The sequence below is a fragment of the Oncorhynchus clarkii genome, chromosome 17, assembly GCF_045791955.1.
Source record: "Oncorhynchus clarkii lewisi isolate Uvic-CL-2024 chromosome 17, UVic_Ocla_1.0, whole genome shotgun sequence".
In the NCBI taxonomy this organism is placed as follows: Eukaryota; Metazoa; Chordata; class Actinopteri; order Salmoniformes; family Salmonidae; genus Oncorhynchus; species Oncorhynchus clarkii.
The window spans coordinates 35,600,453-35,628,404 of NC_092163.1; the positions used below are offsets into that span (position 1 = coordinate 35,600,453).

General features: G+C 44.3%; 1 long non-coding RNA gene and 1 pseudogene across 1 annotated transcript; one reads left to right on the forward strand and one right to left on the reverse strand.

The window, feature by feature from the left end:
* The first annotated feature begins 266 nt into the window (after window positions 1-266).
* Window positions 267-12,665, forward strand: LOC139369719 (uncharacterized). The gene is made up of 3 exons (XR_011627060.1): window positions 267-328; window positions 1,059-1,108; window positions 12,113-12,665. It is a non-coding gene; the product is annotated as an uncharacterized lncRNA (long non-coding RNA).
* A 5,448-nt stretch (window positions 12,666-18,113) lies between these two features.
* On the reverse strand, window positions 18,114-22,132 carry LOC139369421 (zinc-binding protein A33-like; annotated as a pseudogene).
* Between the last annotated feature and the right edge of the window lie 5,820 nt (window positions 22,133-27,952).

Consider the following 27,952-nt stretch of genomic DNA (forward strand, 5'->3'; position numbering starts at 1 on the left):
GCAGAGAGGCTCTGAATTAAACATTGCAGCAACATATTCACCGATATTCTCATAGTCTCAGAGTTCGTATTATTACTATTATTTTAATCTTAGGATTGTGCGTATGCGGAAGCGCGTGTGTGAGAGAGACAGGGAGAAATAAAAGAACAGAGAGATAGAGGGGTGTGTCTGCGGTGTGCTGCGGATGGCGTGTCAGCTGCCTAACGTAGCATAAACATGCTTTGTTGCTATGATTGTTATGCAATGTACTTGTGGAACAAACTATAGAGTACCATGATCCTCCCTTCCTCTCCTTTTAGACACAGACCGGGATACCCACTGAAGAATGGTAAGTGGTGATATTAGGTGGTGATATATTGGTGATATTGATAGTTTACATAGGTGGTTTCAGTTCGGTTCACATGTTTTTGCATGATTTATTAAAGGATTAGTGCATATTGTATGTTGGGTCATTGACATACACGTTGTGTTGGAATTCATGCCATGGTGTGTGTGTGTGTGTGTGTGTGTGTGTGTGTGTGTGTGTGTGTGTGTGACAGGATTGGGGGATGGGGGTTCGGGTGAAGGGCAGGGGTGTGTCGACAGTGTAAACATAGTAAATGCGACAGAAATTAAGGAAAGATGGAGAGAGGGGCTCCATCCCTGCCCATACAAAGTCATGGGAAAGGGCATGGAATAGGAGGCTGCATATTTATTTTGGAATGTGGATTATGTTGCCTTTCAATGACAATTACATTTCTTAAATGCCAGGTCAATGTCACAATAGTAATACATTGAAGCTTTCGTGGCCTAATCAATCTGGTTTAATCTTTCTATTCTGGGGGCTATTTTATTGACCTATTCGCATATTCTGTTAAATAATCTAATGTATCTTCCTATTGTGTGTTTAGAAATAAAATTCCATTTATTTTAAGATGTATATATTTTTTAAATGCTCAAATTCACTATGCTTGAAGCCAGTGGTAGGGTTTTTTTTTCCTCCAGAGAGAACAAAATGCAACGATATCTCCTTTCAAATCTACTCATACCATGTTGTGTTTATCAAACGTATATTGCAGTCTCATCACCTCTCCAGTTATCCCTGGATCGATCCAGCCATCAGCACAAGGTTAGCACAATGCTGGGGGCCGCTGTCTGTCCCCTCCTCTTCTTCTCCCCCTTGCTGTTTCGCCACCACTGACTGAAGGTTCCACTTCCACCCAGAACCTGGAACATTTTCTGGAACATAACAAATTCCATTAGGTTCCACAGTTTCAGCCCCTCGTCTGTGTGGTTTAAGTGACGAGACACCACATCAATTCAAATCATACAATAGAATAACTATATCGATAAATTCTATTTACCATATGCCACGTGCAAAATGCCTGTTACAAATAGGAACCTATGAATGCATATTATTTTTACCTCATCCAAAACCCTAGAAATACTGCATCTGAGTGTGTTGATATATTGGATTTTATCTCATAATTAAGTGTGAGAGTTAACTTTAGAAGCCATGGCTGTGTGTAGTGGAGAGTTGATCCTTGTCCTGAGGCTTGGGTTGCCTTCAAACTGGCTCCAACTCAGGATCAAGCTGTTCTGTTAATGAGGATTTATTTGGCTCCCTGACACCTCTGTCAGATCCGTTTTCCGGCGCGGCCATTTTGTGTCCTCAAATGCTCACCCAGTAGCCAGGTTGGCAGGGAGTGATGAAATAAGCACTAGCTAGCCAGAGTTGAGTGAGTGAGTGGGTGGGGATAGGGCCGGGGCACGTGTGGAGGGGGAAATATAGGCAACGTCAAGAAGTCAGTTTCTTTAACTCACTTCAGGATCACTTCAGACATCTACAAACATTTGTATAAATGATTCACAGAAAGTAGAAAAAAAGGTTTCAAAGAGCGGTAAGCATGTGACCAGATTAACCATTTTATATCATGTTTTGTTTTCTTCTTATTTTAAAGCCCGTCTAGGGGCTGATGCTGGAAAGTAACATATGCTCATTTTAGAACGTAATTTTAATCTAGGGACTGAAAAATGTGTATAAAAGCTTGGTGATATGCTATGTTATTATTCAACGTGTCAATGTTTTAATTGTATCTGTTCCTATTCAAATACACGTTGTAAATAAATACAGTATTAGGCCTATAGAAGTCATAATATGACATAATAATATAGAGTTATTCGTTAACATAGGACATGGCAAGTATGAGAATATAGAGCTCTGTGATGTGTTGAGTCTTGTTTCTATAGGTTTACCAATCATACAGAATTGTAAAGCTACAGTACAACCTCGGTCTTGAATTGAACGTTGTCAGACCCTCGGAAGAGGGGAATAATTATTACATTGATGAACTGTATGATTTTAAGATCTCTATCCTCCTTGGCAAGAACATGTATATGTATTCATTGATCTGAGCACTTGCGAAAAACATGAGCACATTACTAGGTATCTCTCTAGGCTAATACCATTATGATATATGGATATCTTTCGGGGGAAAAATATTTAAAATGTGACATAGCAGAATGGTAAACGCATACACTGTGTACAAAACATTAGGAACACCTGCTCTTTCCTTGACGTAGACTGGAGAGTAGAGGTCGACTGATTAAGATTTTTCAACGGCGATACCGATTATTGGAGGACCCAAAAAAAAGCCGACACCGATTAATCGGCCGATTAATATGGATTTAAAAATATGGATTTGTAATAATGACAATTACAACAATACTGAATGAACACTTATTTTAACTTAATATAATACATCAATAAAATCAATTTAGCCTCAAATAAATAATGAAACATGTTCAATTTGGTTTAAATCATGCAAAAACAAAGTGTTGGAGAAGTAAGTAAAAGTGCAATATGTGCCATGTAAGAAAGCTAACGTTTCAGTTCCTTGCTTAGAACATGAGAACATATGAAAGCTGGTGGTTCCTTTTAACATCAGTCTTCAATATTCCCAGGTAAGAAGTTTTAGGTTGTAGTTATTATAGGAATTATAGGACTATTTATCTCTATACCATTTGTATTTCATTAACCTTTGACTATTGGATGTTCTTATAGGCACTTTAGTATTGCCAATGTAACAGTATAGCTTCCGTCCCTCTCCTCACTCCTACCTGGGCTCAAACCAGGAACACATCGACAACAGCCACCCTCGAAGCAGCATTACCCATGCAGAGCAAGGGGAACAACCACTCCAAGTCTCAGAGCGAGTGATGTTTCAAACGCTATTAGCGCGCATCGGTTCACATCGGTTACACCAGCCTAATCTCGGGAGTTGATAGGCTTGAAGTCATAAACAGCTGCTGGCAAACGCACAAAAGTGCTGTTTGAATGAATGCTTACGAGCCTGCTGCTGCCTACCATCGCTCAGTCAGCCTGCTCTATCAAATCAAACATTCTGTCACGTTCTGACCTCTATTTCCTTTGTTTTTGTATTTATTTAGTATGGTCAGGGCGTGAGTTGGGTGGGCAGTCTATGTTCGTTTTTCTATGTTTTGGGTCAGTTCTATGTTTTCGGCCTAGTATGGTTCTCAATCAGAGGCAGGTGTCATTAGTTGTCTCTGATTGAGAATCATACTTAGGTAGCCTGGGTTTCACTGTTTGTTTGTGGGTGATTGTTCCTGTCACTGTGTGTGTTGTCACAGGATAGGCTGTATAGGTTTTCACGTTCCGTTTGTTGTTTTGTAGAGTTAAGTTATTTCATGTATCGTTCAGTTTCCATTAATTAAAGAACATGAGTAACCACCACGCTGCGCTTTGGTCCGCTTCTTCTCCTCCTATAGACGAACACCGTTACAGAATCACCCACCACAACAGGACCAAGCGGTGTGGTAATGGGCAAAGGAGAAAGCAGCAGCAGGAGCAGCGCGAGGAGGATTGGACATGGGAGGACGAACTAGACGGTAAAGGACCTTGGGCTCAGCCAGGAGAGTATCGCCGCCCCAAGGAAGAACGGGAGGCGGCGAAAGCGGAGAGGCGCTGGTATGAGGAGGCAGCGCGGCGTCGTGGATGGAAGCCCGGGAGTCAGCCCCAAAAATTTCTTGGGGGGGGGCTAACAGGGAGTATGGCTACGCCAGGTAGGAGACCTGAGCCAACTTCCTGTGGTTACCGGGGGGCTAGAGAGACCGGGCAGGCACCGTGTTATGCTGTGGAGCGCACGGTGTCCCCAGTGCGGGTGCACAGCCCGGTGCGGTACATTCCAGCTCCGCGTATCGGCCGGGCTAGAGTGGGCATCGAGCCAAGTGCCATGAAGCCGGCTCTACGCATCTGGTCTCCAGTGCGTCTCCTTGGGCCGGCTTACATGGCACCAGCCTTGCGCACGGTGTCCCCGGTTCGCCTGCATAGCCCAGTGCGGGCTATTCCACCTCGCCGCACTGGCAGGGCGACCGGGACCATTCAACCGGGTAAGGTTGGGCAGGCTCGGTGCTCAAGAGCTCCAGTGCGCCTGCACGGCCCGGTTTATCCGTCACCACCTCCACACCCCAGCCCTCCGGTGGCAGCTCCCCGTACCAGGCTGTCTCTCCGGCCCATCCGTCCAGAGCCTTCCTCCTCTCCAGCGCTGCCGGAGTCTCCCGCCTCTCCGGCGCTACCAGAGCCTTCCTCCTCTCCAGCGCTGCCGGAGTCTCCCGTCTGTCCGGCGCCTCTGCCGGAGCCTCCCGCCTGTCCGGCGCCTCTGCCGGAGCCTCCCGCCTGTCCGGCGCCGCTGCCGGAGCCTCCCGCCTGTCCGGCGCCGCTGCCGGAGCCTCCCGCCTGTCCGGCGCCTCTGCCGGAGCCTCCCGCCTGTCCGGCGCCTCTGCCGGAGCCTCCCGCCTGTCCGGCGCCTCTGCCGGAGCCTCCCGCCTGTCCGGCGCCTCTGCCGGAGCCTCCCGCCTGTCCGGCGCCTCTGCCGGAGCCTCCCGCCTGTCCGGCGCCTCTGCCGGAGCCTCCCGCCTGTCCGGCGCCTCTGCCGGAGCCTCCCGCCTGTCCGGCGCCTCTGCCGGAGCCTCCCGCCTGTCCGGCGCCTCTGCCGGAGCCTCCCGCCTGTCCGGCGCCTCTGCCGGAGCCTCCCGCCTGTCCGGCGCCTCTGCCGGAGCCTCCCGCCTGTCCGGCGCCTCTGCCGGAGCCTCCCGTCTGCCCGGCGCCGCCCGTCTGCCCAACGCCGCCAGCGCCGCCCGTCTGCCCAGCGCCGCCAGCGCCGCCCGTCTGCCCAACGCCGCCAGCGCCGCCCGTCTGCCCAACGCCGCCAGCGCCGCCCGTCTGCCCAGCGCCGCCAGCGCCGCCCGTCTGCCCAGCGCCGCCAGCGCCGCCCGTCTGCCCAGCGCCGCCAGCGCCGCCCGTCTGCCCAGCGCCGCCAGTGCCGCCCGTCTGCCCAGCGCCGCCAGTGCCGCCCGTCTGCCCAGCGCCGCCAGTGCCGCCCGTCTGCCCAGCGCCGCCAGTGCCGCCCGTCTGCCAGGAGCCGCCAACGCCGCCCGTCAGCCAGGGGCCGCCAGTGCCGCCCGTCAGCCAGGGGCCGCCAGTGCCGCCCGTCAGCCAGGGGCCGCCAGTGCCGCCCGTCAGCCAGGGGCCGCCAGTGCCGCCAGTCAGCCAGGGGCCGCCAGTGCCGCCCGTCAGCCAGGGGCCGCCAGTGCCGCCCGTCAGCCAGGGGCCGCCAGTGCCGCCCGTCAGCCAGGGGCCGCCAGTGCCGCCAGTCAGCCAGGGGCCGCTAGAGCCCCTCCGCCCGGAGCAGCTGCCCCTCTGTCCCGAGCAGCTGCCCCTCTGTCCCGAGCAGCTGCCCCTCTGTCCCGAGCAGCTGCCCCTCTGTCCCGACCAGCTGCCCCTCTGTCCCGAGCTGCTGCTTCACCTCTGTCCCGAGCTGCCCCTCTGTCCCAAGCAGCCCCTCTGTCCAGTGGGGTCATTGAGAGGGGTGGGCATGGGGAGTAAGCCACGGAGGCGGACAATACGGCGGACTAAGACAATGGCGAAGTGGGGTCCGCGTCCCGCGCCAGAGCCGCCACCGCGGACAGACGCCCACCCAGACCCTCCCCTATAGGTCAAGGTTTTGCGGCCGGAGTCCGCACCTTTGGGGGGGGGTACTGTCACGTTCTGACCTCTATTTCCTTTGTTTTTGTATTTATTTAGTATGGTCAGGGCGTGAGTTGGGTGGGCAGTCTATGTTCGTTTTTCTATGTTTTGGGTCAGTTCTATGTTTTCGGCCTAGTATGGTTCTCAATCAGAGGCAGGTGTCATTAGTTGTCTCTGATTGAGAATCATACTTAGGTAGCCTGGGTTTCACTGTTTGTTTGTGGGTGATTGTTCCTGTCACTGTGTGTGTTGTCACAGGATAGGCTGTATAGGTTTTCACGTTCCGTTTGTTGTTTTGTAGAGTTAAGTTATTTCATGTATCGTTCAGTTTCCATTAATTAAAGAACATGAGTAACCACCACGCTGCGCTTTGGTCCGCTTCTTCTCCTCCTATAGACGAACACCGTTACACATTCCCCCGAGATGACAAGGTAAAAATCTGTCGTTCTGCCCCTGAACGAGGCAGTTAACCCACCGTTCCTAGTCCATAATTGAAAATAAGAATGTGTTCTTAACTGACTTGCCTAGTTAAATAAAGATTAAAAAAGGTGTAAAAAATATTGTAATTTATTTTTTATTTACTTCAATCAGTGTAGATGAAGGGGAGGAGACAGGTTAAAGAAGGATTTTTAAGCCTTGAGACAATTGAGACACGGATTGTGTATGTGTGCCATTCAGAGGGTGAATGGGCAAGACAAAATATTTAAGTGCTTTTGAACGGGGTACGGTAGTAGGTGCCAGGCGCACCGGTTTGAGTGAACTGCAATGCTAATGGGTTTTTCACTTTCAAGAGTTTCCCATGTGTATCAAGAATGGTCCACCACCCAAAGGACATCCAGCAAACTTGACAACTGTGGGAAGCACTGGAGTCAACATAGGCCAGCATCCCTGTTGAACACTTTCAACACTTTTTAGTCCATGCCCCGATTAATTGAGGCTGTTCTGATGGCAGAAGGGGGTGCAACTCAATATTAGGAAGGTATTCCAACTATACAGAACAAAAATATAAATGCAACATGCAACAATTTCATTGATTTTACAGTTTATACGAGGAAATCATTCAATTGAAATAAATTCATTAGATCCTAATCTATGGATTTCACATGACAGAGTACAGAAATGCATCTGTTGGCCATAGATACCTAAAAATAAAAGGGTCTCACAATGGGCCTCTGGATCACATCACAGTATTTTTGTTTATTCAAATTGCCATCGATTAAATGCAATTGTGTTCATTGTCCACAGCTCATGCCTACCCATATCATATTCCCACTGCCACCATGGGGAACTCTGTTCACAACGTTGACATCAGCAAATCGCTCGGCCACACAACGCCATACAGACGAACCATCAAACAGGAAAAGCATCAATACAGGACTAAGATTGAATCCTACTACACCGGCTCTGACGCTCTATTACAGACTACAAAGAGAAACACAGCTGCGAGCTACCCAGTGGCGCGAGCCTACCAGACGAGCTAAATACTTTTTATTGTCGCTTCGCGGCAAGCAACACTGAAGCATGCATGAGAGCACCAGCTGTTCCGGACAACTGTGTGAGCAAGACCTTTACACAGGTCAACATTCACAAAGCCGTGGGGCCAGACAGATTACCAGCAAGTGTACTCAAAGTATGCGCGGACCAACTGGCAAGTGTCTTTACTGACATTTTCAACTTCTCCCTGATCGAGTCTGTAATACCTTAATGTTTCAAGCAGACCACCATAGTCCCTGTGCCCAAGGAAGCGAAGGTAACCTGCCTAAATGATTACCACCCCTTAGCACTCACATCGGTAGCCATGAAGTGCTTTGAAAGGCTGGTCATGGCTCACATTAACAACATCATATCCTAGACCCACTCCAATTCGCATACCGCCTCAACAGATCCACAGATGACGTACTCTCAAACGCACTCCACACTGCCCTTTCCCACCTCGACAAAAGGAACACCTATGTGAGACTGATGTTCATTGACTACAGCTCAGCGTGCAACACCATAGTGCCCACAAAGCTCATAACTAAGCTAAGGACCCTGGGACTAAACACCTCCCTCTGGATCCTGGACTTCCTGACGGGCATGTGGTAAGGGTAGGTGGTAAGGGTAGGCGAGTGGTAAGGGTAGGCGGTAAGGATATAGGTGACAACATGTCTGCCACGCTTCTCCTCAACACTGGGACCTCTCAGGGGTGCGTGCTTAGTCCCCTCCTGTACTCCCTGTTCACCCACGATTGCATGGCCAAACACAACTCCAACACCATCATTAAGTTTGCTGACGACACAACAGTGATCACGACAACAATGAGACAGCCTATAGGGAGGAGGTCAGAGACCTGGCAGTGTGGTGCCAGGACAACAACTTCTTCCTCAATGTGAGCAAGACAAAGGTGATCGTGGACTACAGGAAAAAGAGGACCGTACATGCCCCCATTCTCATCGACGGGGCTTTAGTGGAGCGGGTCGAGAGTTTCAAGTTCCTTGGTGTCCACTTCACCAACAAACTAACATGGTCCAAGCACACCAGGACAGTCGTGAAGAGGGCACAACAAAACCGATTCCCCCTCAGGAGACAAACGACTTGGTATGGGTCCTCAGATCCTCAAAAGGTTCTACAGCTGCACCATCGAGAGAATCCTGACAGGTTGCTTCACTGCCTGGTATTGCAACTGCTTGGCCTCCGACCTCAAGGCACTACAGAGGGTAGTGCAAATGGCCCAGTACATCACTGGAGCCAAGCTTCCTGCCACCCAAGACCTATAAACTAGGCGGTGTCAGAGGAAAGCCCCAGAAATTGTTGAAGACTCCAGTCACACAAGACATCGACTGTTCTCTCTACTACCACACGGCAAGTGGTATCGGAGCGCGAAGTCTAGGACCAATAGGCCCCTTAACAGCTTCTACCCCCAAGCCATTAGACTGCTGAACAATTAATCAAATGGCCACCCGGACTATTTACATTGACCCCCCCCCCCCCTCCTTGTTTTTACACTGCTGCTACCTGCTGTTTATTATCAATGTATAGTCACTTTACAAATTACCTCGATTAACCTGTACCCTCGCACATTGACTCTGTACCGACTCTGTATTTGATTAGATTTTTTTTAAACTTTAGTTTATTTAGTAAATATTTTCTTAACCCTATTTCTTGAACTTCATTGTTGGTTATGGGCTTTTTGTACTTGGCGCATGTGACAAATACAATTTGATTTGATGGTCTGCGGTTGTGAGGCCGGTTGGACGTACTGCCCAAAATCTCTAAAACAACATTGCAGGTGGCTTAAGGTAGAGAAATGAACATTCAGTTCTCTGGCAACAGATCTGGTGGACATTCCTGCAGTCAGCATGCCAATTGCACACTCCCTCAACTTGAGACATCTGTGGCATTGTGTTGTGTGACAAAACTTCACATTTTATAGTGGCCTTTTATTGTCCCCAGCAAAAGGTGCACCTGTTTAATCAGCTTCTTGATATGCCACACCTGTCAGGTGGATGGATTATCTTGGCAAAGGTTAAATGCTCACTAACAGGGATAAACACATTTGTGAACAAAATGAGAGAAATAAGCTTTTTGTGCAATTTCAGAGAAATTTTGTTTCAGCTCATGAAACATGGGACCAACACTTTAAATGTTGCATTTATATATATGAAAACTTATATATAGGAAAACTTGAGCCCCCCGACCCCAAAAAAAACTGCCAGTTGTGGAACCCTGACATATAGACTTCACAGAAAGGCATAGTCTTCCCTTTCAACATAAAAATGAATTAACACAGCCACAATATAATACCTCCTTTATTGTGTTGCATGTGTTAAGTGAACTTGGGAGTGAAGAAACTTCAACCGCAGATGGAGACAGGAAGGATGTATCTGTAGCCTATTAAGTTTCTCGTTAACTCCTTACATTGGACTGGAACTTGAATTTAGAGTGAAAGCAAAGAGACATCTATTTTGTCATAAACTGTCATAACTTCTTTCTTTTTTTTTTACCTCACTCTGGCAATATCATTAGATTTTTTTTACATTTAGCTGTTGAATTAATAATGATTTGTAATATGCAGTGGTGTAAAGTACTTAAGTAAAAATACTTATGTAGTATTTTCGGGTATCTGTACTTTACTATCTATATTTTGGACAACTTCTACTTTTACTTCATTACATTCCTAAATAAAATAATGTACTTTTTACTCCATACATATTACCTGACACCCAAAAGTACTTGTTACATTTTGAATGCTTTGCAGGAATGGAAAATTGGAGAACATCCCCTGTCATTCCTACTGCCTCTGATCTGGCAGACTCACTAAACACACATGCTTTGTTTGTAAATTATGTCTGAGTGTTGGAGTGTGTCCCTGGCTATCCGTAAATTTAAAAAAAAGACCAGAAAATGGTTCCGTCTGGCTTGTTTAACATAAGGAATTTGAAATGATTTATAGTTTTTCTTTTGATACTTAAGTATATTTTAGCTATTACATTTACTTTTGATGCTTAAGTATATTTAAAACAAAATACTTTGACTCAATTAGGATTTTACTGGGTGACTCACTTTTACTTGAATAATTTTCTATCAAGGTATCTTTACTTTCACTCAAGTATGACAAATAAGTACTTTTTCAACCATTGGTAATATGATACAATTAGTAAATGTACTATCCATTTTCATACTAGAAAGACAGACCCTTATTGTCTTATGCAATTGTTTGCATCAAATCCTTAATATTGTTGAGATTCTTCAACTTGGAGAATGTATACAGTGCCTTGCGAAAGTATTCGGCCCCCTTGAACTTTGCGACCTTTTGCCACATTTCAGGCTTCAAACATAAAGATATAAAACTGTATTTTTTTGTGAAGAATCAACAACAAGTGGGACACAATCATGAAGTGGAACAACATTTATTGGATATTTCAAACTTTTTTAATTAACAAATCAAAAACTGAAAAATTGGGCGTGCAAAATTATTCAGCCCCCTTAAGTTAATACTTTGTAGCGCCACCTTTTGCTGCGATTACAGCTGTAAGTCGCTTGGGTATCAGTTTTGCACATCGAGAGACTGACATTTTTTCCCATTCCTCTTTGCAAAACAGCTCGAGCTCAGTGAGGTTGGATGGAGAGCATTTGTGAACAGCATTTTTCAGTTCTTTCCACAGATTCTCGATTGGATTCATTTATTGGATATTTCAAACTTTTTTAACAAATCAAAAACTGAAAAATTGGGTGTGCAAAATTATTCAGCCCCTTTACTTTCAGTGCAGCAAACTCTCTCCAGAAGTTCAGTGAGGATCTCTGAATGATCCAATGTTGACCTAAATGACTAATGATGATAAATACAATCCACCTGTGTGTAATCAAGTCTCCGTATAAATGCACCTGCACTGTGATAGTCTCAGAGGTCCGTTAAAAGCGCAGAGAGCATCATGAAGAACAAGGAACACACCAGTTTCAGTTTTTGATTTGTTAAAAAAGTTTGAAATATCCAATAAATGTTGTTCCACTTCATGATTGTGTCCCACTTGTTGTTGATTCTTCACAAAAAAATACAGTTTTATATCTTTATGTTTGAAGCCTGAAATGTGGCAAAAGGTCGCAAAGTTCAAGGGGGCCGAATACTTTCGCAAGGCACTGTATATTGACCACATGATAGAAAACCATAAGTGGGTTTAGCACAGCAGTAATCAATGCTTTTGGCTCTGACCCCTGGCCTGCGACTACATCTACATAATGTACCTACAACACAGCACTTCTGAAGAAACATCGTTTGCTTGCAACAGTTCTGTTTCACTATTGAGAGAACATTAAATAATGAGGTTGTCATAGTGGGTTAGGATTGTAGGTTGATGTGATGCTTTGGTAAGACACATTACCATATACTGCTGTTCCATTGATAGGCGGAAGACATTTTAGCATGAAGTTCAAATGAATAAAACTAGTAAGAGACATTATCTGCTCTTTGTGCTGTTATTTTATAGAGGCCATGGCAAGATCTTTAGAGGCTGGCATTCACAGACATGAGAAAAGCAGGGAAAGACAGTCTCAGTTAAAGTTTCTGTGAATGTGTGTTTTTAATAGGGTCTTTCTTCTGTCCCTGTCCAGCTGCACTCTGATCCTCTGTGGTGTCTGTCTGGCTTTGACGGGGATTCTTCTGAGTAGTCAGAAAAAGCTCCATTATAATATAAACACGAATCCACTGAGTATGACTCCTTTCCTCGGGGCAGACTCTGTGATCACACCCAGGAACCAGCATATACTGTCCCCAACCTCAACATCTCAGTTGTTTGTCCCTGAATTAAAGCCCTCAGTGCCCAGAACCATTCTGCGTTGTCAAGAAGCTGATATGTCCCATGCCCAAGTCTCACACTGGTCAAATCCTAAGACAAATTCAGAGATGGGTGGCCCGTCTTGGAGTCCAGAACAGTAGCGGTGTGTGGGTAAAATCACTGGGGAAGAAAAAAAAAGCCATATTACAACTTATGTGTTGTGATAATTGCGTTGTTTTCTCTATAACCTGTTAGTTCATTTGCCTTGCAACCGGGATATATATATAGGCCTCAAGCTGAGACAATAAGAAGACAGTGGCAGAATACATTCAACCACACTTTTGTTTTAAAACAAAACTGGATATCAACCTCTGTCCAAAGCATATTGCATGCAACAAAGAACCGGACAAGCTTTTTTCAACTACACTAGGTGTAATTGATACACACCCACTACTATATAATACATGTTGAATTTGTTGGGTATTGGGTAACAACTGGTTTGGACAACAGCTAGTGAGCTAGTAAGTTCCCTCCATGTGTAACCAAGAACGAACAAATGGGGGGGGGGGGGGGGGGGTTCACTGGACCAACAAAGGGATGGAGCCCTTCTCAAAAGCATACTATAGTCCTTCTACAGATTAAGACCTTTGGGGACTAAAATATCTAAGGAATGGATCCAGAACGTCTCTCTGGATCTTTGGTGTTTGTCAACATCACCACCGCGCGTCAGTTGGTCCATCGCCACCGCATCAATACCACCACAAGTCAATTGGCCCTTTCCTAAATAAGCCATGGGTGGCAATAGGGATTTGGACTTGTGTTTTTACTTAATTCTCCTTACTGGCCAATGATAATAATAATAATAATAATGTTTACACATGGAGGGAACTTACTAGCTCACTAGCTGTTGTCCAAACCAGTTGTTACCCAATACCCAACAAATTCAACATGTATTATAGTAGTGGGTGTGTATCAATTACACCTACTGTAGTTGAAAAACGCTTGTCCGGTTTTCCAATTGTTGTTTATTGGTTTCACTCCTGTATTTTATCACTAGGTGGAGACATTGACCACAGCACACCAGTACTATCCTGTATGGTCTCTCATTAGCACCACGAGCTGAAGAGTTTTCTCCCCAATTATCTTCCCCATGCCCTATATGAACTTGTCCATTCCCTTTGATTATTCTGAAGAAGGCCATTGAAGGCCGAAACGTCAATCTTTTAAACTTGTCTAATAAAACAATGTATTTTTAATGTTGAGCGAGTTCTGCACCTTTTCCTGTCCAATGATGTCTACACATTTGTAGGTTGCACCTCTCACGTCTGGCGTACATTCCTGCAGTCAGCATTCCAATTGCATGCTCCCTCAAAACTTGAGACATCTGTGGAATTGTGTTGTGTGACAAAACTGTACATTTTAGTGGCCTTTTATTGTCCCCAGCACAAGGTGCACCTGTTTCATGATCACGCTGTTCAATCAGCTTCTTGATATGCCACACCTGTCAGGTGGATGGATTGTCTTGGCAAAAGTGAAATGCTCACTAAGAGGGATGTAAACAAATTTGTCTATAACATTTTAGAGAAATAAACTTTTTGTGCGTATGAAAAGTGTATGGGATCTTTTATTTCATCTCATGAAACATTGGTTCGACACTTTATATGTTGAGTTTGGAGTTGATTTGGCGATCACTCACATAGATTTTTAGCTAGCGGTGGCTAAAGTCAGTACATTTTATATACAAATGTATGTGGACACCCCTTTAAATGAATGGATTTGGCTATTTCAGCCACACCTGTTGCTGACAGGTGTATAAAAGCTAACACACAGCCATGCAATCGCCATAGACAAACATTGGCAGTAGAATGGCCTTACTGAAGAGCTCAGTGACTTTCAATGTGGCACCGTTATAGGATGCCTACTTTCCAACAAGTCAGTTCATCTAATTTCTGCCCTGCTAGAGCTGCCCCGGTCAACTGTAGGTGCTGTTATTTTGAAGTGGAAACATCTAGGAGCAACAAGGAGCAACAAGCTCACAGAACGGGACTGCAGAGTGCTGAAGCACATAGCGCATAACAATCTTCTGTCTTCGGTTGCAACACTTACTACAGAGTTCCAAATTTCCTCTGGAAGCAACATCAGCACAATAACTGTTCATTAGGGGGCTTCATGAAATGGGTTTCCATGGCTGAGCAGCTGCACACAAGTCTAAGATCACCATGCGCAATGCCAAGTGTCGGCTGGAGTGGTTTAAAGCTCACCGCCATTGGACTCTGGAGCAGTGGAAACTAAAAATTATATACTTTTCACTCCATACATTTTCCCTGACACCCAAAAGTACTCGTTACATTTTGAATGCTAAGCAGGACAGGAAAATTGTCTGATTCACACTCTTATCAAGAGAACATCCCTGGTCATCCCTACTGCCTCTGATCTGGCGGACTCACTAAACACATGCTTTGTTTGTAAAGGATGTCTGAGTGTTGGAGTGTGCCCCTGGCAATCTGTAAATAAATAAATAAACACGAAAATGGTGCCTGCCGTCTGGTTTGCTTAATATAAGGAATTTGAAATTATTTATATTTTTACTTTTGATACTTAAGTATATTTTAAACCAAATACTTTTAGACTTATACTCAAGTAGGATTTTACTGGGTGACTTTCACTTTTACTTGAGTCATGGGCATGATTTTGGAATGAGATGATCGACGAGCAGGTGTCCACACTTTTGGTCATTTAGTGTAAGTTATCCTAACCCACTGAGCACAGATGTCAGTTCAACGCCTAGTTTTGATATGCATTTGGTTGTCGACTAACGTGAATTCAACGTGAAACCACCATGTCTTTGGATTTACTGTAGGTTAAAAGTTGGATGAAAAAAAGATGAAATGCCCTTACAAGTATGACTTTTTGCAAATCCAATCAGTTTTCCACCTTGATTCAACATCACAGTTTAAAGAAAACCGAGCCATGGATTACAGTTCCTCCTGGTCAATATACTACATTCAGGGTGAGCAACCATCTAACATAATAAATTCTGAATTTACCCTTAAATGTTGTCATTTAACTATGCTCAATCAAACATTGAGGTCTGTTTATGCCCTTGTTTTTCGATTTTTTTGGGGGGTAAATTAATGTATTATCTTAAGTTAGTAAATTAACGTGTTCATTGTAACATAAGAATCATGCTCACTGTATTGAGCAAACACACACTTTTCCCACAGAATCAGGTTGTCAAGGTGCTTGGCCACATGGATCAGTGCTCCTGAAACTCTCTCTGGATCCAGCAGTGTGCACTGGGCTCTGGAAGAATATTCAGGAGTCAGTTCAAATGTGGGGTTGGGTTAAGAATAACCTAGGTCAAAAACCAGGGATAAGAGACAGACAAGTGGCAGATCACTTACCTTGCTTTCACTGTAGGTGAAAGATTAGTGGAATCTGTGTGGGTAGCTGGACAGGTAGGATTACTGACAGTGAAGGTGAACAGGTCACGTGTCAGGTGACAGAGGAACGGATGAGACTGAGGCAGGATTTCCTTTAACCATAAAGTGGTATATTTACCGAGTGGTCTGTGCTGCTTCACAAAGGAAACAAATAACATGTATCCAATCAAATGCATAATCAAAGATCAAATCATATCATTCATTATTAACATAATTTAGGGAATTCAACAGTCCAGTTCATTAAGAAGTCAATAGTAATCATCCGTGAGTCATTTAGGCTCGTAACTATTTATCATAAATCATGAAATAATACAAACAGTGAATGGTTATTCAATCTATAGTCCCCATTAGTTTGATATCAAAGTCGATCAGTTCAGCAAACAATGACGTTTCTCATATCACCCTTTCAATTGTCTTCATGTGTACATATAATTAATTTCATTACATATTAACCATATCGATTGCATAATTGGCCTATGAGGATCCGTAGGGCCATGATCATTGACAATTCACATTACACAATATGTTTGAAGCGTGCGCTCCAAGCCGCGCTCCGCGGTAATAACTATAAGCAATAACTGATGGCCCACTCCCCCGATCGCCACAGATATGTCAGATGAAAGGTGACAGAGTCGGTGGATTCATGGACGCACAAAACTTCTTGATCAGACGGAGTTAAGGAAGAGAAAGCAGCGAGATCAGGCTCTGACAATTTCCTCCTTTTATGGAGTTGAGATCTGTCGGACATTTCCACCTGACCTAATTAAAGCGCCCCTGGCCCAGCTGAGTAAATGGCAATGAATTAAGGGATTATTCCACCAACTCCATGGGCCTTTTCTACAGTAGGCCTTATAGTTCTGTAGGAGCACAAAGACCAACTGAGTAATATATCCTCATAATACATGAGATGAAATCTGTTCATCGATAAATATCTCAAATAATGTCTTCTTGTCACAGAACTGTTGGTTCTTACCTGCAAGAATGAGATCCCTTCTGCTTTCAGCTCCTCTACGGCTCTGATTGTGCCTGAAGGGAGCAGTATACTTCAGTCTTGTTTAGCCAGGTGTGCTTTCAAATCTCATATTGATGCAGTTTTATCTTTCTCTTAGGAGTTGCTATCTTGTAGTCATAAAAAAAAAGTTAGAATAACTTTGATTCCTATATCGTATCCAATGTCGAACACAGCAGGTAAATTACACCTGCAGCTAATACAAGCTGAGTTCTACAGTGTGAGAGCCTTTACCCAGGACAGAATTCACAGTTCTACAAAGCCAGTCCCATGTATTGTTTAGTATTTTATGTCTTGATGACTTATCACTTGCCATATACAAACACATCAGAGGTGGAAATGAACTTTGGGACATTCCAATGCAACATCCTTGAATTCAGCACAGTTAGGTTTAGCCAAATATTCTTTATTTACTGAATATTCCTCTCTAATTGAGAGTTATTGGTGACCCTTGCCTGACCCTGGCCAGTGACTCTCTATCTCCCTCTGCAAGCTGTAGACTTTCCTACCACACCGGTCTAAACTGGAAAAGTACATATTTCTGAAGAAACTTTGTGTCGAAAAGTATGCTATACTAGTTTGAGAAGATGAAATCATGGAAGTGGGTTAGGCTAGTGGGGGAATGAAACGTTACGGTAAAACAGCATCAACTTTAACGGTGTTATTCCACTCTCATAGACAAAACAAAAAAACAATAGAATGTATTTGGTTGAATCATGTAATAGGGAATGACAGTTACAGTATGGCTTTGTATTTCCATGCAATTGGTCATATACTTAAGGCAATAAGAGCAAATAATTAACAAATCAATCTTACATAATACAAATAAGACACGTGATTATACTCGACTACATTTGGACTAGGTGTCAGTTTTACTCTCGTGCTTTATCAACAGTTTAAGCATTAAGTTCAAATCAGTCAAGTCTTTATAATATCAGTAGGTGCTCGGTTTAAAGGCGCAAAGTGCAGAAATCGCTCTCCCATTTCCTAGTTGCCAAAATTCTAATATTTAGCCTAATTTCAGTTTATGTGACAAAACAAGCAATGTACAGTGTAGAGAATAATTGTACCATCTCAACCGCTGTGAAATATCTTTTCATAACCAAAAAGATTGTGTTTTCAGCTGTTTGAAGCTGGTGTACAAGACCGAAAGTAAAAGATACAAAAACGAAACTTAGGAACGGGAAGCATAGAAGTAGCCCGCTTCTTAGACTTTCTTTCAATGAGAATTGCAGATCTAACACTTACCTATTGGTCAGGTCGCCCAATAGGTTACATATTTCACCTTCAAAGTTGTGATATGAGACATTATAACTTCCTTATCAGCTCTAACTGTGCTGTTCCTAGACAAGAGGCCTATCAGCTCTAACTATGTTATTCCACTGTTACAGAGGCCATGGCAAGGTCTTTAGAGGCTGGTGTTTACATCGATTACCAAGGCAGGGAAAAACTCTCTCAGCGAAAGTGTGTGTAGGTGTGAGTTATTTAAAGGGTCATAGAATGACAGCTTTCCTCTTTCCCAGTCCAGCTGCACTCGGATCCTCTGGGGTCTCTGGCCCAACGTGAAGGGAATGGTTGAATTGGGTAGGGACTATGCCCTGTATTCACCTGATTTATAATTTAGACCCCAGAGTCCACTGCGTATTCCTCCCTTCCTCCGGACAGTCTCTGTAACCACACCCAGGGTCCAGTCTACACTGTTCCCAACCTCAACATCCCAGATGTGTGTCCCTGAGTTAAAGCCGTCAGAGCCCAGGACCATTCTATTATCAAACCTCTCTGGGTTGTCAGGATGCTTCTGCGTCCCATCACCAAGTCTCACAGTGGTCAGATCATCAGACAATATGAGAGATGGGTGGGCAGTCTTGGGATCCAGAGTCACGGCAGCTAAACAAAGAGAACAGAGATTTTGTATGGGGATTTGCAAACTGCACATTTGGGGCTTAGACCAGGGCCAAGCAACGTTTCACACTTGCATCAAGTAGCATTATGTATTAACTATGGCTAGTAACTGAACATCTCGTCAATTGCAGCAATACAATTATACTTACTATAGTGAGCAAACACTTGTCACAACAATGTCCTGTATCTTCCCACAAAATCTGTGCAGGCTGTCAAGGTGCTTGGCCACATGGATCCGTGCTCCTGAAACCCGCTCTGGATCCGGCAGTGTGCACTGGGCTCTGGAAGAATATTCAGGAGTTAGTTCAACCGTGGGGTTGGGTTAAGAACATCCTTGGCACCCTAGGTTAAGAACCTCAGAGAAGAGAGAGCAAAGCAGCAGGTCACTGACCTTTTCACTGTGACCTTGTAGTTCTGCAGAAGAATAAAATACCAAATAAATAATAAATAATGATAATACATGACATGCAATCCAGCCCGGCCTCAGAGCCATTACGTATGATACGTTACAAATGGTCAGATTACTTAAAACAGACCCGAAAGTGGCATCTTATCTAATTAGCAACTTTAGCTAACCACCACCATAGCGTTTTGCAACTGCTGAGCATGTTATCTAACCCTCACCCCTATCCCTTACACCTAACCTAGCTAACCTTAGTGACAAATGCCAAAGCATCAGTGACTGTTGTTTAAGACGTATTTTACTGTATCATACGAATTGGAAGGATGTAACAAATAATACATATTTGGAGGGACCCCAAAATAAAGTGCCAAATCTTACATGTGATTGTGAGATGACATTGCGCAATAAGTTCATCAATAAATACACTCAGCAAAAAAATAAACATCCTCTCACTCTCAACTGCATTTATTAAACTTAACATGTAAATATTTGTATGAACATAAGATTCAACAACTGAGACATAAACTAAACAGGTTCCACAGACATGTGACTAACAGAAATTGAATAATGTGTGTGTGGGGGGAGGGGGTCAAAATCAAAAGTAACAGTCAGTATCTGGTGTGGCCACCAGCTGCATTAAGTACTGCAGTGCATCTCCTCCTCATGGACTGCACCAGGTTTGCCCGTTCTTGCTGAGAGATGTTAACCCACTCTTCCACCAAAGCACCTGCAAGTTCCCGGACATTTCTGGAGGGAATGGCCCTAGCCCTCACCCTCCGATCCAACAGGTCCTAGACGTTCTCAATGGGATTGAGATCCAGGCTCTTTGCTGGCCATGGCCGAACACTGACATTCCTGTCTTGCAGGAAATCACGCACAGAACGAGCAGTATGGCGGGTGGCATTGTCATGCTGGAGGATCATGTCAGGATGAGCCTGGAGGAAGGGTACCACATGAGGGAGGAGGATGTCTTCCCTGTAACGCACAGCGTTGAGATTGCCTGCAATGACAACAAGCTCAGTCCGATGATGCTGTGACACACCGCCCTGAACCATGACGGACCCTCCACCTCCAAATCGATCCTGCTCCAGAGTACAGGCCTTGGTGTAACGCTCATTCCTTTGACGTTAAATGCAAATCCGACCATCACCCCTGGTGAGGAGCATTTTTTGCCAGTCCTGTCTGGTCCAGCGACGGTGGGTTTGTGCCCATAGGCGACGTTGTTACCTATGATGTCTGGTGAGGACCTGCCTTACAACAGGCCTACAAGCCCTCAGTCCAGCCTCTCAGCCTATTGCGGACAGTCTGAGCAATGATGGAGGGATTGTGCATTCCTGGTGTAACTCGGGCAGTTGTTGTTGTCATCCTGTACCTGTCCCGCAGGTGTGATGTTCGGATGTACCGATCCTGTGCAGGTGTTGTTACACGTGGTCTGCCACTGCGAGGACGATCAGCTGTCTGTCCTGTCTCCCTGTAGCGCTGTCTTAGGCGTGTCACAGTACGGACATTGTAATTTATTGCCCTGGCCACATCTGCAGTCCTCATGCCTCCTTGCAGCATGCCTAAGTCACATTCACGCAGATGAGCAGCGACCCTGGGCATCTTTATTTTGGTGTTTTTCAGAATCAGTAGAAAGGCCTCTTTAATGTCCTACGTTTTCATAACTGTAAACTTAATTGCCTACCCTCTGTAAGCTGTTAGTGCCTTAACGACCGTTCCACAGGTGCATGTTCATTAATTGTTTATGGTTCATTGAACAAGGGGAAACCGTGTTTAAACCCTTTACAATGAAGATCTGTTTATTTATTTGGATTTGTACGAATAATCTTTGAAAGACAGGGTCCTGAAAAAGGTTTCTTTTTTTGCAGAGTTTACATCTCAACTCATTTCTGCTTATTATTGAGTTATTGGTTTTTACCTGAAGGAATGAGATATCTTCTGCTTTCAGCTCCTCCTCTATTGCTTTGATTGTGTCTGATGATAACCCTCCGATCATCTCATCAATCTTCTTCTTCATCAAGTGACTCTTCTGCTCCTCTTCTTCCTTCAGAGTAGCTAACCTGGCCGCCTCGTCCTCTCGAAGCAACTGGTGTATCTTCTCAAACTCCCCTTTAATCTGCCTTTCTGTGTCCTCTGCTTGTAGCTGCAGACAGCGGGAGGAATATGTGAAATACTATTATTACCACAGCAATCTCACAATTGATCCTCAAATGCACAAAGCCATTCAGCTACAGTTAAATTGCACTGTGGCATTAGACAACATAAGTCAACATTCTCACCTTTAATATGGGTTACTGTTTGATGGCAGGCTAGTTTCACTTTATGGAAGATCTCAAACTTCTTCTGTAAGGGCTTCAATAAAGTCTTGAGTTCCTCCTAGAATATGAAAATTGACACTGCATTGAAGACGGTCAACCTGCTATTATTACTTTGTATGAATCGGATTACTGATTATTAGTGTGTAGTTACTTTCAACAGCATTACAAGTCACATAAGAGCTTAGAAGAGACGTGCAATATACACCTACAGGAGTGGGGAATGAAACACTCACCAATTCTACAATGCAAACATGCTGTCCATAAGGACACCAGAGTTTGTAGGTATGATGAGAAAGTAAACACTAACATTGCTTTTTCTTCTGGTGTAAAATGTCAGCAAAATGATGTTGTGGTAATGTTATTATAAGCCCCCTACCTTCAAATCCTGTGCAGCTTCATCCATGGGACAGAAATTGTGGTTGGCATGTTTTTTTTAGAAGTATGACACACAAAACACACTGGCTGTTTATCATTCAGACGGAAGAGTTTGAGTTTCTCGTGGTGCAGAAAGCAGAGCCCCTCAGGCCCTGCTGAATCTCTCCGAATCTTATCCTCTAAGAAGGCCTCACACAGTTCCTTTAAAATTAGGTTACGAGGAGGTTCTTCCTTTGAGGATATTCTGCTGCAAATTGGACATTCCAGAGAATCCTTTTGTTTCCAGATTTCACTGAGACAGACTTTACAAAAGCTGTGGCTACATGACAGGATTACAGGATCCCGGAAGATTACTGCACACTGGACAGGAGAAATCCTTTTCTTGGAGAGAATGTTTGGAAGCCATTTTCTTTAAGAAATCGCTGTCACGATCTTCTGTCATGGCTTCTGAAGGGAGCAGCATACTTCAGTTGTGTTTGGTCAGATGTGCTTTCAAAATCTGAGGATGCAGTTTCCTCCTGCTCTTCGGAGCTGCGATCTTGCAGTTGTAGAAAGTTAGAACAAGTTTGAGTCCTATATTTTATCCAATGTCGAACACAGCAGGTAAATTACACCTGTAGCTGATACAAGCAGAATACTAGTGTGATGGACTTTACCCAGGACAGAGTTATAAAAAAATCCAGTCTCTCACTCACTCACTCTCCCACACACACACAAAGGAGTGTTGCCAAGTTCCATATTAGCCAGTGAGCTGGTCCTCTGTCCTGTTCAACCCCTTATGTATTTATACAAAGGCCAACAGCTTTTTCCCCCCCAAATCCCAGCTTTAAAAAATCTTTTCATACTGACCATATAAAAAGAAGCACTGTGTGTGGGCCTAGTTAGGTGTCAAAAATTCTTTATTTAATAAATATTCCTCTTTGGTTGAGCATTAAAGTAATTATTGGTGACCCTGGCCCTTGACTCTCTATCGCCCTCTGCAGGCTGTAACCACTTACCTACAACACCAGGATAAACTGGAAAAAGTTTGTCGCCTATAGTGAGATTGATTGTCTATTTGAAAAATGTAAAAGTAAATGCTACAGCCCACCTTTAGTGGTTTCATGTGACAGAGATGAAAATATTGACTTGAAATTTAGAGGAGAAATGTAATATTACTATTATGCCTTTGGCTACTGGACAATGAAAGGAAGTGGAATCGCAATAGAACATGAGAGAAATGCTGGTTTCAATGGCATATGAGGAAGTGTTTATAAAATAAATATGGTCAGATTTTTCTGAGGTAACGTTGAAACAAGGAAAGACTTGGCTCATAAAATGAAAAAAACAAACAACATCCAGGTAAAAAATAAAATAAAACAATGTTTGTTTACATGCTGACTGCCTATGCTCAGATTGCAAGGTGTGTGATGTTAATGTTAATTATCCTACCAGTTATTGTAAACAAAGAGGCACAACGCTCCCCCTTTGGACTTGCCCAAAGCCACCATCTGATCATGATGCTGCATGGAGAAACCACTGAGTTGTATATCCATAGATTCAGTCAGCTAAGACTCTGTAAAGCACATAATATTGCAGCTTTCAAGCCTCTTTAATAGGAGACTCTCGAACGAAGCTCATCCATCTTATTCTCGAGTGACTGGACATTTGCCAATAAAACGTAGGGGAGTGCCGTTAGATTTTCTCTCCGTCTCAGTCTCACCAGGACGCCAGCATGCCTTCTGCATCTATGCCTACGGCGCTTAGGTATCCCAAACAATTGGGTAAGATCCGGTGTAAGTTTGTACTTCAGGAAGATCACAGGATGGACCACCGCCAGGTAGCGCTCGACAGATACAGGACTGGAACACGGGCCGGCCAGTGTAGATGAGACGTGATGAAAACCTAGTCATGTATCGAAGAACATGTCCCAGAACATATTGGTCCAGATAGCACAAGACCGTACAGAGGCAGTAGAGGATTTCAGACACGGACAGATTGAGAGCGGAGACGTTCTGAGGCCCCAAGGCCTTCCCCTCCTGTCACTACCGGCCACAGGAAATAGACATTGTTTGGGACACTTAGAATGATGTTGGTTACTGCAGGCACAAGGTAGAGCAATGTGATTTATGCAAAAGCAGGATCCAAAGGGACAGGTGGAAGCAGTAGTGAAGTTATTTGCTTTGGAAGTATTAATTTCCTTGATATGTCTGTGGTTTCAGTGAACACTGCAAAAAGAGACAAGGGAGGGAGCAGTTTCGGTACCGGATGACCAAAAAACGAAATAGAAAATGTTCAATTAATTTCACAAAGTGACTGAATCAGGCTGGAATTTACATCAACCCTTCAAAGCATACAAAAGAGACCATAATGTTTGAAATCCCAAAATTGGACGTTTCTAAAATGCAAAGTATTCAGGCTAAAAGAACACTTCACTACATCTGATGGTTGATAACAAATGTTACAATTGCCTAACTTATAAAAAGCCATACCTTGGTTGAAGGAGTTCTGTCTGCATTCATGGGGTGGATGTTGTGTGTCAGTCTGAAGAATCAGTGCTTGATGAATCTAAACTTCCATAAACAAATTTTGCAAACAAATACAGCCTCTCATCTGGAGCACATGTAGAGGAAAATCAGCACTCATTGTTCCATCCCTGGTTAAAGGGAGCGGGTTATTTTTGCTCTTGGAAGGAACACGACAGTGCATCATGCATCATGAATAAGACGGTTTATTTTAATATTGAAAGAGGAGAAGACATGGCTGTTTCCAGAGATCTCTCCATCTGCCTGCTCAAAGGGTAGTATTATTACACAGGCCATCCACCAACGAGGACCATCAATTGAGATGTTATTAACCAATGAGGAGGATGGATTATGTGATCGTGCACTGAACAAGTGCACACACCTTTAAACAAAGGCATTGTGTGCATAATAACATTCTGCTGTCTATTCTCATACACAACATTCATGACAACTCATCAGTCCATTATTACATTTTACATTATGTTCACACTCAGGTTGTACATTGTCTAGCTAAGGATTCTCCAACCCTGTTCCTGGAGAGCCACTGTCCTGTTGATTTTCACTCCAACCCTAATCTAGCGCACCTGATTCTAATAAATAGCTTGTTGATGAACTGAATCAGGTTAGTTACAACTGGGGTTGGAGCAAAAACCTATAGGAGGGTAATTCTCCAGGAACAGGGATAGAGAACCCTGGTCTAGCTCATCATGTTCTTAATAAATAGATTGCCAAGATACGTTGTAAGTAAACAAAAGTCTATGAGCTAAATTATATTGAAAATATACAAGGATAGAACAGCGGCCTCTGGTAAGACTAAGGGTGACGGTCTATGTATATTTGTAAACAACAGCTGGTGCACGAAATCTAAGGAAGTCTCAAGGTTTTGCTCGCCTGAGGTAGAGTATCTCATGATAAGCTGTAGACCACACTAATTACCAAGAGAGTTTTCATCTGTATTAGCTGGTGGTGATATGTAGCTGTCTAAATACCATCAAAAAACGATGCTGGTACTAAGACCACATTCAATAAGCTGCATAGGGCCATAAGTAAACAGGAAAATGCTCACCCAGAGGCGGCGCTCCTAGTGGCCGGGGACTTTAATGCAGGAAAACTCAAATAAGTTTTACCTAATTTCTGACACGGACAAAGCTCTCCCTCGCCCTCCATTTGGCAAATCTGGCCATAATTCTATCCTCCTTTATTCCAGCTTACAAGTAAAAACTAAAGCAGGAAGCACCAGTGACTCAGTCAGTAAAAAAGTGGTCAGATGAAGCAGATGCTAAACTACAGGACTGTTTTGCTAGCACAGACTGGAATATGTTCCAGGATTCTTCCGATGGCGTTGAGGAGTACACCACATCAGTCACTGGCTTCATCAATAAGTGCATCAATGACGTTGTTCCCACAGTGACAGTACGTACATACCCCAACCAGAAGCCATGGATTAAAGGCAAAATCTACAATGAGCTAAAGGGTAGAGATTCTAACCCGCTATGCCCTCCGACGAACCATCAAACAGGCAATGCATCAATACAGGACTAAGATTGAATCGTACTACACTGGCTCCGACACTTGTCGGATGTGGCAGAGCTTGCAAACTATTACAGACTACAAAGGGAAACAGCCGTGAGCTGCCCAGTGACACGAGCCTACCACACTAGCTAAATTACTTCTATGGTCGCTTTGAGACAAGCAACAATGAAGCATGCATGAGAGCACCAGCTGTTCCGGACAACTGTGTGATCACGCACTCCGCAGCCGATGTGAGTAAGGCCTTTGAACAGGTCAACATTCACAAGGCTGCAGGGTCAGTTGGATTACCAGGACGTGCACTCCGAGCATGCGCTGACCAACAGGCAAGTGTCTTCACTGACATTTTCAACCTCTCCCTGTCTGAGTCTGTAATACCAACATGTTTCAAGCAGACAACCATAGTCCCTGTGCCCAAGAACACTAAGGTAACCTGCCTAAATGACTACCGACCCATAGCACTCACGTCTGTAGCCATGAAGTGCTTCGCGGACATCAATGTCTTGGACTTTCTGACGGGTTGCCCCCAGGTGGTGAGGGTAGGAAACATCATCACCACCCAGCTGATCCTCCACACTGGGGGGTCCCACAAGGGTGCATTCTCAGCCCCTTCCTGTACTCCCTGTTCACCCATGACTGCGTGGCCATGCACACCTCCAACTCAATCATCAAGTTTGCAGACGACACTACAGTGGTAGTCTTGATTACCAACAACGACGAGACGGCCAACAGGGAGGTGGTGAGGGCCCTCGGAGTGTGGTGTCAGGAAAACAACCTCAAACACCCCCCTATCCCCATTGACGGTATAGTACTAGAGAAGGTGGAAAGTTTTAAGTTCCTCAGCGTACACATCACGGACAAACTAAAATGGTCCACCCACACAGACAGCGTGGTGAAGAAGGTGCAATAGCGCCTCTTCAACCTCAGGAGGCTGAAGAAATTTGGCTTGTCACCTATAACACTTAAACTTTTACAGATGCACAATCGAGAGCATCCAGTCGGGCTATATCACCGCCTGGTACGGCAACTGCTCCGCCCACAACCGCAAGGCTCTCCAGAGGGTAGTGCGGTCTACACAATGCAGCACCAGAGGCAAACTACCTGCCCTCTTGGACACCTACAGCACCCGATGTCACAGGAAGGCCAAAAAGATCATCAAGGACAACAACCACCCGAGCCACTGCCTGTTCACCCTGCTATCATCCAGAAGGCGAGGTCAGTACAGGTGCATCAAAGCTGGGACCAAGAGACTAAAAAAAAAGCTTCTATCTCAAAGCCATCAGACTGTTAAACAGCCACCACTAACATTGAGTGGCTGCTGCCAACATACAGACTCAAATCTCTGGCCACTTTAATAAATGTAATAAACTGATTTAATAAAAGGTATAACTAGTCAATTTAAATAATGCCACTTTAATAATGTCCACATGTCCTACATTACTCATCTAATTTGTATTTACTGTATTCTATACCATCTACTGCATCTTGCCTATGCCGCACGTTCGTCGCTCATCCATATATTTATATGCACATATTCTTATTCCTCCCTTTACATTTGTGTGTATAATGTAGTCGTTGTGAATTTGTTAGATTACTTGTTAGATATTACTGCACTGTCGGAACTAGAAGCACAAGCATTGCTACACTCGCCATAACATCTACTAATCATGTGTGTGTGACAAATAAAATTTGATTTGATTTTAAATATTTGGCATGGGTCCTCAGATTCTCAAAGGTTTCTACAGCTCCACCATCGAGAGCATCCTGACTGGTTGCATCACTTCCTGGTATTGCAACTGCTCGGCCTCCGACCGTAAGGCACTACAGAGGGTTGTGTGTACAGCCCAGTACATCACTGGGGCCAACCTTTCTGTCATCCAGAATCTCTATACCAGGCGGTGTAAGAAGGACCTAAAAATGGTCAAAGACTCCAGCCACCCTAGTCATAGACTGTTCTCTCTGCTACTGCACAGCATACAGTACCAGAGCGCCAAGTCTAGGTCCAAGAGACCTCTATACAGCTTCTAACCCCAAGTCATAAGACTCCTGAACATCTAATCAAATGGCTACCCAGACTATTTCCATTGTCCCGCCCCCTTTTTACACTGCTGCTACTCTCTGTTTGTTATCTATGCATAGTCACTGCAATAACTCTACCTACATATACAGTGCCTTGCGAAAGTATTCGGCCC